We start from the raw sequence: 15,000 nt of genomic DNA on the forward strand, positions 1-15,000 counted from the left end.
AGGTTTATGAATCATGGGTCATGCGGCGATGTCTCTCTTATGTAGCAGGGATTTAGCAAGCAAATTCCATTTTATACTCACAAGCTCTTAGTGCTGCCCTCCTTGGACACCTATCACTTAAAAATATATTTGTCCCTCAAAATGCTGCCCCAAGCACTTAAAAATGTAAGTAACATTTTCAACTGCTCCCCCCTAAAACTGCTAAAGATATTATTTTTTAGATTATAAACATCGCATCTGTTGTTGGAGCCATTCATTTAGACAGTTGCAGACATAATATGACCCGAAAAAAGCCATACTGATATGATGCTCAGAAAAAATGTACTCAGTATTGTATAAAGAATATGCCCGGTGACACCCTTGTAATGCACCTAGTGTGTATCACAATGTCTTCAGGTACACAGAAGTGTATAACACTACTCAGTGGTGCCACAATACTATTATGAATTGCAAACAGCTTTGTTATGTGACTTGAGCTGTGCACTAAAACTTCACAGTTGTGCAGCCTGTTTATAAATAACACTGGTGAAAAGCAACAATGTAACAATGTATAACACAGTAGTACACAAACCATAACACACAATGTAACAATGTATAACACAGTAGTACACAAACCATAACACACAATGTAACAATGTATAACACAGTGTTACACAAACCATAGCACACATTGTAACAATGTATAACACAGTGTTAAACAAACCATAATGCACAATGTATAACACAGTATTGTACAAGCCATAGCACACAATGTATAACACAGTATTGTACAAGCCATAGCACACAATGTAACAATGTATAACACAGTATTGTACAAGCCATAGCACACAATGTAACAATGTATAACACAGTATTGTACAAGCCATAATGCACAATGTATAACACAGTATTGTACAAGCCATAGCACACAATGTAACAATGTATAACACAGTATTGTACAAGCCATAGCACACAATGTAACAATGTATAACACAGTGTTACACAAACCACAGCACACATTGTAACAATGTATAACACAGTGTTAAACAAGCCATAGCACACAATGTAATATAGTTCTGTTTAGTAGTATTGCAGCTCTGATTATCATTATTAGAACTTGAAGCCTTTTGTGTTATCATTTGTGTAATATCGTGTTATAAATTGTTACATTGTGTGTTACATTTCTGTAATACTGTGTTATGCATTGTTAGATTATGTGTTATGGTTTGTGTAATACTGCGTTGTACATTGTTAAATTGTGTGTTATAGTTTGCATAATACTGTGCTATTAATGTATAGCACAGCATTACACAAACCATAACACACAATGTTATTATTATTAGTGCTTGCAACATTTTAGGACACATGAGGGAGAGGGACAGGAAACACTACAGCTACCTCTCAACCTCATAGAATAACAGTTTTTGCCCTTGAGTGCATTTACTGAGGGATAAAAAAATGCAACACTCAAATGTAAGGCATTAAGGGCTAACAGTAATCATCTGATGATTATCAGAGGAGAACAGGACATACTGTAGATGGTCTGACAACAGTGACAGTTATAGGGTAGGTGGTGTGTGTGAGCAAGCATGTTTTACTCATCTTTGGGGGAGCTACTGAGGGGGAGTTAGGGATGTCTGTGCTAACACTATGTGGCTGACACTATTAAGTACTGCAGGAAATGTTGATCTGTACATGGCTGTTGTTAATTGTGATCCATAGACATGCAAATTAAGTTATATAAGATCTTTCTTCATTATGGCTAATGTCTATGAATTGCAAAATACTACATCATGGAAATGGGATCCTTTGACCATGGCTTTTATGGTCCGCAATGCAATTCTTTATGAATCCTCCAGCCAGTCTATGTCATTGAGCAGTAAGTAGGTCATACTGTACTTTTACAATTCTACATCAGTGCTTTATGAATCACATGATGTACATCAGCTATTTTCTTACTGTAGCATTGGTTGTATAAAAAATGTCAGCTAATGTATTCCTCTTTTAATGTTCAGAAATTATAATGCAACAGGAGCAAGACACTGTTTAGTACAAGAAATTTATAGATCGCCCATTTACAGTAGTAAGACAATAGATAATATTCATTAACAGCCATCACTGACAAAGCATCCCCAACTTCAGACCAAGAAGGAGAAGTTGTCTAATTGGAAGCAATGTCTCCTTAGCCTAGACACGCAAATAGGAGCACTAGTGAAATCCTCCAAAGCAAACTTCGAGCACAAATTGGCTACATCTACTAGAGACAATCATAAGGCTTTCTTTACATATGTCTGTAATCTCAAGTGAAGCACTCAGATCTGCTCAAAACTGGTGGTCAAGGACACCACAAACACAAACCCTGTAGATATAGCCAACCTGCTGGCAGAGAGGTTCATTGAAAATTTCACTCCTCTGCCCCCCCCCATCAGTAAAACAGGACATCCCCAGTACCTGCCCCCTCCCCTTATCTCTAGGGAGAAAGTCATCACTACCCTCTGAAAGGAAAAAATACAGCCTCCATGGGACCCGATAATATCCCGGGCTGCATCCTACATGAACTTAGGCAGGAACCTGCAGTACCATTAGGCACCCTATTCAACCAAAGCCTGAGTACTGGCTTCATCTCAGCTGACTGGAGAACAGCTACTGTCATCCCTTTGCACAAAGGTGGAGCATCCATTGATCCAGGAAATTATAGACCTATCAGTCTAACTAGCCTGATCTGAAAAGCCATGGAGTGAATTATCATAGACCTCATTAACAAGGACATTGGCAACCTGCAGACACTTGATCCCACACAGTTTGGTTTTCTCAAGGGGAGGTCATGCCTTTTAAATTTGGTTGACTTCTTTGAGAAAGTCATCAAGCCCATATACGAGGGGAAGATGGTGCATACCACCTACCTTGACCTGGCCATAGCCTTCAATACTATTCTCCACTCAGGTATAATAGATAAACTCTCTCAACTAGGCATCAATCCATATGTTACCAGATGGGTAGCAAACTGGCTCACTGATAGAACCCACCTAGTCAAAATAGGGGAAGCCACCTCAAATAGTAGACCCATAACATGTAGTGTACCCCAGGGATTGGTCTTGGGTCCTCTGCTGTTTGGGATATATTTCTCAGAGGTGCAGGCCAAATCTAGTAGGCTATGGCTGACCAAGTCTGCAGATGACTGCAAGCTGGGTACTGTCATCAATTCCCCTAGTGATGTGGACATCCTCCAAGAGAGTCTCGCCCAAATAAATGACTGGTGCCAGAAACATGGCCTCAAACTGAATTCCAAAAATGCATCATCATCCCTTTTGGGAAGAGTGACTTCCCCACAAATTATCACATTGATAATAAGGCACTAAGCATGCAATCAATCATGATGGATTTGGGCACCAAGGTTGACAGCAAACTGACATTTGACCACCATATTGCCTCCGTTGTATGGAAAGCTTTCTACATGGCCCAGCTCATTAATAAGGGTATCTCATCCAGGGACAAGGTGGTCATAACATCCCTGAATTCTTCCCTCATAAGACCCATTATTGAATACAATGCCCCATTCGACATGCAGCAGCTGGAGAGAGCACAGAGCCCCCCCACCCCACAGAGAATCCAGGGCCTCAAAAAGCTACCCTACACAGATAGGCTAAAAGCCATGTCCCTCTACTCAGTCTTCTACAGACTCCTCAGAGGTGACCTCTGTCTGGTATACAAAGCAATCTTAGACCCCACCCTGATGGGACTGCTGCATATCCACAAGTCAAGCTCATAGATTCATAGGTTCATAGGTAGGTACTAGGCTATTGGCCCTAGGGTCTATATAAGCCTAGCCAAAAAGGTACCCTGGCTTTCGCCACCCAAGAAAATTATTTTCCTGTGCCCCTGATGAGCAGAGACACAGAAGTGATCCCCGGGGTGAATTTCCTATTTCCCATCCAATCATCAAGATTTTTCTTGAAGAGTGCTAATGAGGAGCTCTGTTTGACATAGATAGGTAGTCTGTTCCAGAGTATGGGAAGTCTCTGGGACAGGAATCTAGCCCTCCAGCATGTTCTGTTTATTGTGGTGACAAGGTTTAGTTTAGGTCCTTACAGCATGTAGATTGGAGAGATTGGGATTTCTTTAAGTGGAGCATGTCCAACAGCTCAGGGTTTGACATAGCTTTGTATGTTATGGAGAGATCGCCTCTGAGTAGGCGATATGTGACGGAGTAAAGCTGGAGTTTTTTGAGACGGTCTGCATAGGGCATCTGTTTGAGGCCAGTAGTCCTCCATGTGAGTTATTTCTGTGGCCTCTCCAGTTGTTGTAGATGTTTTGTGAGGTACATACCAAAAGGGGCGCTGTACTCTATAATGGGTCTAATGAGTGATGAGTAGAGGGGAAAAATTACCTCTTTTTTTTCTGGATGAGAAACCTTTTGTGATGAGGTGTGCCATGTAGAAGGCAAGTAACTCAAGTAACTCACATGCGCAACCTCAACCTGGTCTGTGACATCAATAGGACTTGTTGGTGGGACAGATTTGTGTCCCAGAGACTCCCTCTTTTGTGGAATAGACTTCCTCTCCATGTAAAGCAGACTACCTCATTAAAACTTTTTAAGAGCAACCTGGATAACTGGACGAGGAACAGAAAATACACCCCTGGGATTCCACCTGTGTCCCTGCCGGACAATGGCATAGGGTGCTGACTTGTTGGAAAATGTGTTAAATTCTTGGCTAGGCTTGTAACAGCCTCAGGACTAATAGTCTAGTAACTTCCTATGTTCCTATGATTCAGCTAAACACTCCACAATTTGTAATAATGTATTTATTGAGCTGATTGTTTGTCTGTCTGTGTTTGCTAACCAGGTAGATTGGCTGATACTGGACCATTTCCAAGCATTGCCAGAGTTAAAAGGCAAGATAATAACAGAAAGACACAAGTAAATATAACAGTTAGCAACAAACATGTGCAGTGTACAAGAGAACATTAGGAATTATGAATGATGCAACTAATCAAATAAATGTAGATTACATTTACACTGTGAACCCTAGTGTTCTAACGGCAGCAGTAACAGTAATACTAAGAACAGTCGTACTGTAGTAATTGGTGTAGTACTTATAGTAATCGCTGTATGTGTGTAACAGTAATACTAACAACAGTCGTACTGTAGTAATTGGTGTAGTAGTTATAGTAATCGCTGTATGTGTGTAACAGTAATACTAAGAACAGTCGTACTGTAGTAATTGGTGTAGTACTTATAGTAATCGCTGTATGTGTGTAACAGTAATACTAACAACAGTCGTACTGTAGTAATTGGTGTAGTAGTTATAGTAATCGCTGTATGTGTGTAACAGTAATACTAACAACAGTTGTACTGTAATAATTGGTGTAGTAGTTATAGTAATCGCTGTATGTGTGTAACAGTAATACTAACAACAGTCGTACTGTAGTAATTGGTGTAGTACTTATAGTAATCGCTGTATGTGTGTAACAGTAATACTAAGAACAGTCGTACTGTAGTAATTGGTGTAGTACTTATAGTAATCGCTGTATGTGTGTAACAGTAATACTAAGAACAGTCGTACTGTAGTAATTGGTGTAGTACTTATAGTAATCGCTGTATGTGTGTAACAGTAATACTAACAACAGTTGTACTGTAGTAATTGGTGTAGTACTTATAGTAATCACTGTATGTGTGTAACAGTAATACTAAGAACAGTCGTACTGTAGTAATTGGTGTAGTACTTATAGTAATCGCTGTATGTGTGTAACAGTAATACTAAGAACAGTCGTACTGTAGTAATTGGTGTAGTACTTATAGTAATCGCTGTATGTGTGTGTAACAGTAATACTAAGAACAGTCGTACTGTAGTAATTGGTGTAGTACTTATAGTAATCGCTGTATGTGTGTGTAACAGTAATACTAACAACAGTCGTACTGTAGTAATTGGTGTAGTACTTATAGTAATCGCTGTATGTGTGTGTAACTAATACTAAGAACAGTCGTACTGTAGTAATTGGTGTAGTACTTATAGTAATCGCTGTATGTGTGTGTAACTAATACTAAGAACAGTCGTACTGTAGTAATTGGTGTAGTACTTATAGTAATCGCTGTATGTGTGTATATAATTATTTAATCCATCAAGCAATCAAATCAAGGTGTCTGTCTATAGTTAATCAATTGCTCTAGCAATTTACTTTTGTTCACTATGAAATTCCAACTGGTTATATTCCATTTTCAGCAAAGACCCAGGATGAATAACTCCATAGAATGCATAGTTTAGAGCAACAGAAAACATTCCATCACCTGAGTTTTGATTAGCTGTACTACTTTTCTCCAAAGTGAACAAAATAGCTACACAGTAACAGGTATATATCCGGGTCTATATTATAACATCAAAGTCTAAAAACATAGAATGTTATAATATCGACCCCATATATATCCGGGTCTATATTATAACATCAAAGTCTAAAAACATAGAATGTTATAATATCGACCCCATTCAATCGAAACACCAGAAAACTGAACAGTCAGAATAGCAAATTTTTTCCCAGGGAAAAAATTTGCTGTTCCGACAAACATACACACAATTCAAGCACACCAAAATAAATAATCCACACACATACACTTCACAAAACCCTACACTAAACTAGACATACTCCACCAGCTACCCACATACCTTAACCCAACCCTAACCCTAAGGTCCCTAAGTATCGCACACTCATCTTACCCGCTCCCTAACCCTAACTCACCTACCCCACCCTAACCCCACGTCCACACAATCGCACATTTACCTGACTCGCACCCTAACCCTAACTCACCTAACCCATGCCTAATTGCACACTCACCTTCATTCGCACACTTACCTTAAGCCAGTCTGTAACCTTCGCTCCACAGTTGAGGAAATGGCGATGCTGCAGAAACGGCCCACTGAATACTTTCCCTAGGAAAGTATTGGGTGTTGTGCAGTTTCACTATTTCAAGCGTTTGCTCTACTGGGTTCGATATTATAACATCGAAGTTTTTGAACTTCGATTACTGGGTTCGATATTATAACATCGAAGTTTTTGAACTTCGATTACTGGGTTCGATATTATAATATTCGAAGTTTTTGAACTTCGAAGTTATAATATAGACGCGGATATCCAATGGAGATTCGCCCCACTGCAAAACATGAGTTTTTTTGTTCTTTTTCTTTTTTTATGTAGTCAGAATCAAGCATGTGGGACTGATCAGATGTCATTAAAGCTCCAGACTTTTCCGTGAAATGTCATACAGTCAAAGAGAAGTAGATTCAAGGAATATGTACAAATCATGCTCAATATAGGTAGGTGCAAAGGTAAAAGGTTAGCATCTAACAACGAGGCACTAAACCGAAAATATGAAATGTTCAAATAAATCAATGGATTCGTTTGTGGAACTAATATAACTTCCAATGTCAAGGACAGAATTTTGCATGTATGGAGAAAAAGCGTATAACATCCTTAGGACAGCAAAAATATACAGGCAAGAATTCAAGAATCATTCTGACATTTACAGAACAAAAGTAGTGTGACACTAACCAATAAAATGTTGCAACAGCTTCTGAGGAGTTTGTCTGCAGTAATTTACTCAATAATCATTATTGTCTATGAGACTGACACCATTTCAGTGCTAGAATGATCCAGATACCTGGACAGGAATTGACTGTAGCTGACATGTTGTTAAGAAACCTCATTCTAGGGACCTTAACCTGACCTCAACAATAAACAGGACTTGTTGGAGGGACAGATTCGTGTCCCAGAGACTCCCCCTGCTTTGGAATAAGGACCCCTTATATGTGAGGCAGAGCTCCTCATTAGCACTCTTCAAGAGGAATCTTGATCAGAGGATGGGGAACAGGAAATTCACCCCGGGAATCACTTCTGTGGCCCTGCTCGACAGAGGCGCAGGTAACTAAATCACGTGGGAGGCGCAAGCCAAAACATTTTGGCTAGGCTTAATTATGCCTTAGGGCCAATAGCTTAGTATCTACCTATGAACCTATGAACATATGAAACCCAGTGCCTGACCAAATCAGATGTGACACCAAAAAGGAAATTGATGCATGTGTGAGGAATATCATAGGATCATAGGAAGTTACTAAGCTAATGGCCCTAGGGACCTTACAAGCCAACACACAGGTTATACAAGAATTTATTCAATAAAACACACGGAAGGTGTAGTCACATAAAAATCCACAAGGTATAAACAGTATTCCAAGCACTTTTGTCTGTGGTGAATCAGCGACTTTTTCAAGGAAATTAGAGAACAGTTACTGAGCTCAATTTAAATAAACAGATCCACCCCCAATTAACATTGAACCAATAAAATAAAACCATATAATGAATATTCATAAACTTCATAAATATTCAACAGTCACAGTACAATTCAGCCACAGAACCCATGTCATGATAAAAAAACACACTAAAATGTACAGCAAATAACACACCAATCCCCAAAAATCATGCCCTTGTCAAAATAGTATAGGTAAAAATGCTATTAATAAACATATACATATGTGCATATAAAATGTAAAATTATATAAATACATGTAAAAAAATGTATATCAATTCATTTATCTATTTAAGGCTTTTAACTTCAAGAAACAGGCTAAGGATAGAGCATTACTGATACCCGGCCAGTTTATCGCATGAGTTTTAATCTGCCATAGTGCCTCTTGTTTCTCCAGTTGTAGGGTCCAGAGGCCACACCTTGGGTCTATGTCTAAAACATCAATTATCATAAATTTAAAATAATGCCCCTCATACTCCTTACAGTGTTTAGCGAGAGTGTTCGTCTCTTTGCCTAACCTAATGTCCCTTAAATGCTCATATATCCTACATCTTAACCTCCTTTCCATTTTCCCGATGTAGAAAGCGGGACAAACCATACATAGGGCACAGTATACCACCCTTTCAGTTTGGCATGTGTTCTTCCTTCTCAGTTCTATAGTAACCCCATTGATAACGCAAGACGAGCCCTCAAGAATATGTTTTCAAGATGAACAAGCCCCACATTTCCTCATGTAACCAGTCATAGGTCCCCTCTTACAACATTCAAGGACATCTTTAAGTGTCCTACCTCTTCTATATATAACATTCAATTTCTCACCCACCCATTCTCGAATGTCATTACAGGATGCAATAATTACCCAATTCTTGTATAAGATATCCATAATTAATTTACTGGACCTATTATAGGTCGTAACTAGAGTTGATCTCGACTGTGTTACCCCTACGGCCCTATAACTTCCATTCTGGTCCACAATGACCAAGTTTGAGTCGCCTGTGTCATCAGCGTTTGCTTCAATGACTATTTCATTGGGCCCATAATAGGTCATAACACAAGTCGAATCCCCATAAGTTACTCCTATGGTCCTATTGTTCTCCTTGTTAACATTGGGTATATTGATCAAACAAGTTTCATCCACATCCTGATTAAGGATAGTCTTGAAATAACCTTTCTCCCTCTTATTCAAAAGCTCAATAAAGACCTCATTCACAATTTCATTCAACAGTTCACATTCATTTAAAAATGCATCAAAAGAGGTAACCATTCAGGCAGCCCTAACCAGCTGACCTTTTACCACCCCCTTCTATTCGAATATGTCTTTTTATTAAAGATTTCAGACTGAAAAACCTTCATGGACCTATTCTTAACTAGTTTAACATCCAAATATGATATTTCATTCTCATCGAAACTACAAGCAAAATGAAGAAATTGTGCCGAGTTGTTCATAAAATCTAAAAAATTCGGTAATCTTATCACGGGGACCCAACCAAAAAATAAAAATGTCATCCAAAAAAATGGATGTACATTCTACAGTATTCATAATTAACCGAGTTCAGTAAATATTTCTTCTCCCACTGGAGCATGACAATGTTCGCATAGACCCCCCCCCCCCCACATGGTGAACCCATGGCAACCCCATTTTTCTGGAGAAAAATATAAAATTATTCATCAATACCATCTCCAACAATTGTTCATATATGTTAACCCTAGGTTGAGGAACACCATTTTCACATAAAAATTCACAAAAACCATTCAAGAACAAGCTCATGGGGTATCACTGTGTATACGTCTTTGACATCCATGGTAATAAAAATGCCTGAAACCACATAATCCAGCTTGTTGATTCTTTCAGGAAAGACCTATGAGTCTCTACATAAATTATTTTCTGTCGTTAAAAGTGATTTTAACCTGATATCCAAGAATTTGGCCAATGGACATGTTACAGACCCACAACCATCAACAATTGGTCTCATGGGGGGATCAAATAAACACTTGTGAATTTTTGGCAAACCAAACATACATGGTATTTTTGGATAAGAGGTAGATAAAAAGTTGAATTCATCAATTGTAATGGAATCTTCAGTAAATAAGTCATTTAAGGCACTATGAATCTACTTATATGAAACATTCAACTCATTCAAAGAGCTCTTCACATAAGCATCTCCCAATAAGACATCCATCATTCTCCGATCATAATCCACCTTGTGCATTATGACCGCCCCACCCCCTTTATCCAGTTTAATAATTCTAATATCAACATTAGAGCTCAGATTACTGAGGCATTCTATTTCATTAATACTTAAATTAGTAATGTGACTATCATTTCTTAAATTCCTTATATCAATTTCACATAACTTTTTGAATATTTGTAGAGATGGGTGGACAGGTGGATTATAAGTACTGGAAATGTGCAGAGGATAACTTACATATTCATCAGATTTAAACAAAATGCTAAAATTCAACTTTCTTATATAGTGTTTCAAGTCAATCAACGTGTTTGATAAATCAAAATTATTTTTTGGTACAGATGTCATACCCCTAGATAACAGGTCACATATTGTTGCATCCACATCCAGGGTGGAAAAGTTCTGGGGGTTCCCTGTTGTATCTCTGTTGGAGGCATTTGGACCTCCTCAGTGGAGGAAATTGTTCCTCTTCTAAAAAAGTAATCTCATCTTGTTCATCATAACCAACATTACCATCGTTAAATTCATTCGGTGCCACCCAGTGCTGTGACCTTGGGGTTCAGGGTATGCTTTATTCTCATTGTATTGACCCCTATCCCTTTCAGCGTTTCTTATTTTTCTGTTTTTAATAATATTAATTTGGTGCTCAATTGATTTAAAAACTCTATTATAATCAAATAAATTGTCCAAATGAGCTCTATCCCCTGTAATTATTGTATCCAGTTCAGTAGCATCATTAATTAAACCAGTCAACATAGTCTCATTGTGTTTAACCACAGTGTCCATATATTCAAATCCATGTCTATAAAACATGTTTATCAATTCCTTCTGCAAGGGCGAATTAGCAGTTAAACCAGGTGGGAATCTCCACATTCGTAGACCCTTTGGTACAATCTTACTTTTCAAACATTCTTTAAAGTACGAGATCTCTAATTGTACTTTATTTTCAGTAAGTAATGCTCTAGTTTCTGTAGTTTAGTACTGTAATCAGCAGTACTTACAGTATTTACTGGTGTCAGCCTCGGATTTTCCTGCAGCCATTCATCAACACAAAAAACTCATTCTGTCCCATACAATTATTTCAGGTATTTGAAGCACTATAACCTTCACCTGGAGGTGGATTAACTGTCCCAGTCATCCCATGCTGTGAATGAGGGTTTTCATTAGATAAAGGTCCATTTATAGGGGTTAAATCTGTATTACCAAGCAACCTAAGAATGGGCCTTGTAGAAGCTGAGTTCCTGCCTTCCTGGTTTGTGTTATTGACAAATGAGTTTTTTTGTGTTGACTTTAGACTGATGGACGTAGTGCACATTAGCAAGTCAAATGGCATTAGAAAAACTCTACTGCAAGATGAACAGGATGGCTTGGAGGGACAGATATATCTGACAGAGGATACCGCTGCTGTGGAACAGACTTCCCATCCATAATCATCCCTCTCCATATTCACGCATAACTTTGATCTATGGCTGGGAAACAGAAACATTACCCCAGGACTGCCCCCTGTACTACTAATGGACAGAGGCAGCTCCTAAATGCTTCATCCCCTGCATGGGTCCCCTCAAATTATCAATAATATGATCCTAGTTATTCTCATTAGGGTTAACATATAATCAGTGATCCTGGGATGGGTAAGATGAAGTTATAGCCACATGGCAAGAAAAAGGGAAGCTGGCTGCAATGAAAATGGTCAGCTAGTTTAGTACTTACTGAAGGAATCTATGAACATAAAAGGCCTGGCAAACTAAAGCATGGTGCCAAACATAGCAAGGAGCTACAGATAATCATTAAATCTGTAAGAGATGGACATCATAACCACTGGACACAGTCCATACAGCTAATGTACAAACACTAGACTGTCACAACTTAACTGCTTAAATATGATGAATTGCTACTGTGTCAAGACAGGATTGTTGTACCTTCTTCATAAATGCCAAAGTGCTTAAACAAACACATGAAGGACATGAAAGGCTAAGTAAGTGTTGTAAAAGAGCCACAATTTCAGCACGGGGGCCCAGTGCCAATATGGACATTGGAAAGCTCGTGGTGACATTCCAGTTTTGCATACTACAAAAAAATCCTAGAAGATAGGAGCAGTGCTTCATCTGAGCTGAAATGAAAGCGATAGCTTGCAGTACTGAGCTAGTACTCTTGAGACTGAGAACGTCCACCTAGATTTACAATCAATAGGCCCAATGTATACCAGACATGGTATAACAATTAGAATAATGACAAATGATGGTGCATACTTTACAAATTACAAATCCTTCTAATTTGTCAAAGAGTATTTGTTAATATATTTATTTATCCATCCTTTTTTGACTGGGTTATTCCCACTAGGCTAGTAGCCTTGTTGCAGAGGAGACCCCAGGTGGTATTTATACTATTACTCTACTATTATCCCAGGTGGTATTTATACTATTATTCTACTATTATCCCAGGTGGTATTTATACTATTACTCTACTATTATCCCAGGGGGTATTTATACTATTACTCTACTATTATCCCAGGTGGTATTTATACTATTACTCTACTATTATCCCAGGTGGTATTTATACTATTACTCTACTATTATCCCAGGGGGTATTTATACTATTACTCTACTATTATCCCAGGTGGTATTTATACTATTACTCTACTATTATCCCAGGTGGTATTTATACTATTACTCTACTATTATCGCAGGTGGTATTTATACTATTACTCTACTATTATCCCAGGTGGTATTTATACTATTACTCTACTATTATCCCTGGTGGTATTTATACTATTACTCTACTATTATCCCAGGGGGTATTTATACTATTACTCTACTATTATCCCAGGTGGTATTTATACTATTACTCTACTATTATGGCTGCATACATCATTATCATCATCAACCCCCTTTTACCAATTTGCTACATGGGGTTGGGGTGTTGTGTTAACTACCACCATCTCTCTCTCTCTCGAGATATGACTCCATACCTCCTTTAACAAGTCTTCACAACACACTGTCCAATGGAGCTGCTGAAAGTGCAGGTCCAAAGTGCCAAAAAGATTCTTTAGTGACCTGTTCCTGACAAGGAATTTAGATCTAAACATGGTACACTACACTGTACCACACTGTACTACTGGAGAAAGCCCTGCACAACTGATCTTTGGTAGATAAATCAGGACTGGTGTATGCTGCAATCCAAACTGAGACCAAAGGCTGCTCATTTCAAATCTAACAAGAAATACAGTTCAACAGCAAAACACTTCTATGACTGGTGATATTCTAGCCAAGTTTTACTAATCTTTTTACGAAGCCAGCTACTTCATCTAACATGGAAGGGGAAAACAATAGGAAACAGCTGGTGTATTACACACACACACACACACACACACACACACACACACACACACACACACACACACACACACACACACACACACACACACACACACACCCATACACACACACACACACACACACACACACACACACACACACACACACACACACACACACGTGAACCATGAACTTACATGGTTCAAAAGGATGATGACGCCATTGTGAGACATAACAGGGAACATAACCTTCTTATTCCTGAGAAGTTATATCCAGAACTGTGTATGTCAAACAGTCATACCCAGGTACTCAAAACCAAACATGAAAAGATCCTCAGCCAGCTGAAGTATACACAGCTGTCATAACCAACTAGCAAAGTTGTGCATCTGGGACAAATCATGAACATACAGATCAGACATTATACGACCGTAATAAAAGTTATTCAGAGGGAGATTTCAATCTGTTTCCTTGTACACGTGTGTGTGTGTGTGTGTGTGTGTGTGTGTGTGTGTGTGTGTGTGTGTGTGTGTGTGTGTGTGTGTGTGTGTGTACTGGTACCTTTAAGATTGCTAAGTATGTATCCATAGTCAGACCTCTCAACCTTTTAATACAAGCAATCTGTACAAGCTTAAAATAATGGCGGTACAAAGGCCCAATAATAGGGACACATTTTAAATACTGTTCTTAGAAAATTGCTAGAATGACAGGGTTTATGTTAATATGCATTTTCTGAAAGATATAAGGTCTGAAACACAAATCTATGTCATTATTTAGTGATTTCAATCCTTAGTGATTTTTTCAGAAAACCACAAATTATTTGTGGAGCACACCAAAAATATGAGGCAAAAATCTGGACAGTTGAGGAGTCCACCCATAATGTTCTAGCTTTTGTCTCACTCTTGAAAAAGAAGCTATAATGGTAATGTGTTTTCAGTGAGATGACATTTGGCATAGAATTAAAACTGTTTCATATTCTGAAATTTTGAGTCTAGCCATTATATTTCTGTGACAAACCCAGAATGTAGAACAGTGAGACATTAACCAACAGACCTTATAGTACCTTATTCACTTCTGGACAGATCACTGTATAAGACTAGAAGAGATCTCTTTAACTCTCAAGAATAAGTATATTTGATATGCATTGACTACTACTCAAGTCTTCCTGAGGCCATAAATGCAAGTGATACACAAGTGAAGGTGTGCTCAATATATTAAATGCTGTTGTTTG

General features: G+C 38.4%; 1 protein-coding gene across 1 annotated transcript in view; it reads right to left on the minus strand.

Moving 5' to 3' along the window:
* CLIC2 (chloride intracellular channel 2) overlaps positions 1 to 15,000 on the minus strand; it is a 645,649-nt gene that overhangs the window by 54,068 nt on the left and 576,581 nt on the right. The gene's annotated exons all lie outside the window — the stretch shown is intronic.

The sequence above is a fragment of the Protopterus annectens genome, chromosome 15.part0 (genome assembly GCF_019279795.1).
Source record: "Protopterus annectens isolate FY-2018-M chromosome 15.part0, PAN1.0, whole genome shotgun sequence".
NCBI lineage: Eukaryota > Metazoa > Chordata > Ceratodontiformes > Protopteridae > Protopterus > Protopterus annectens.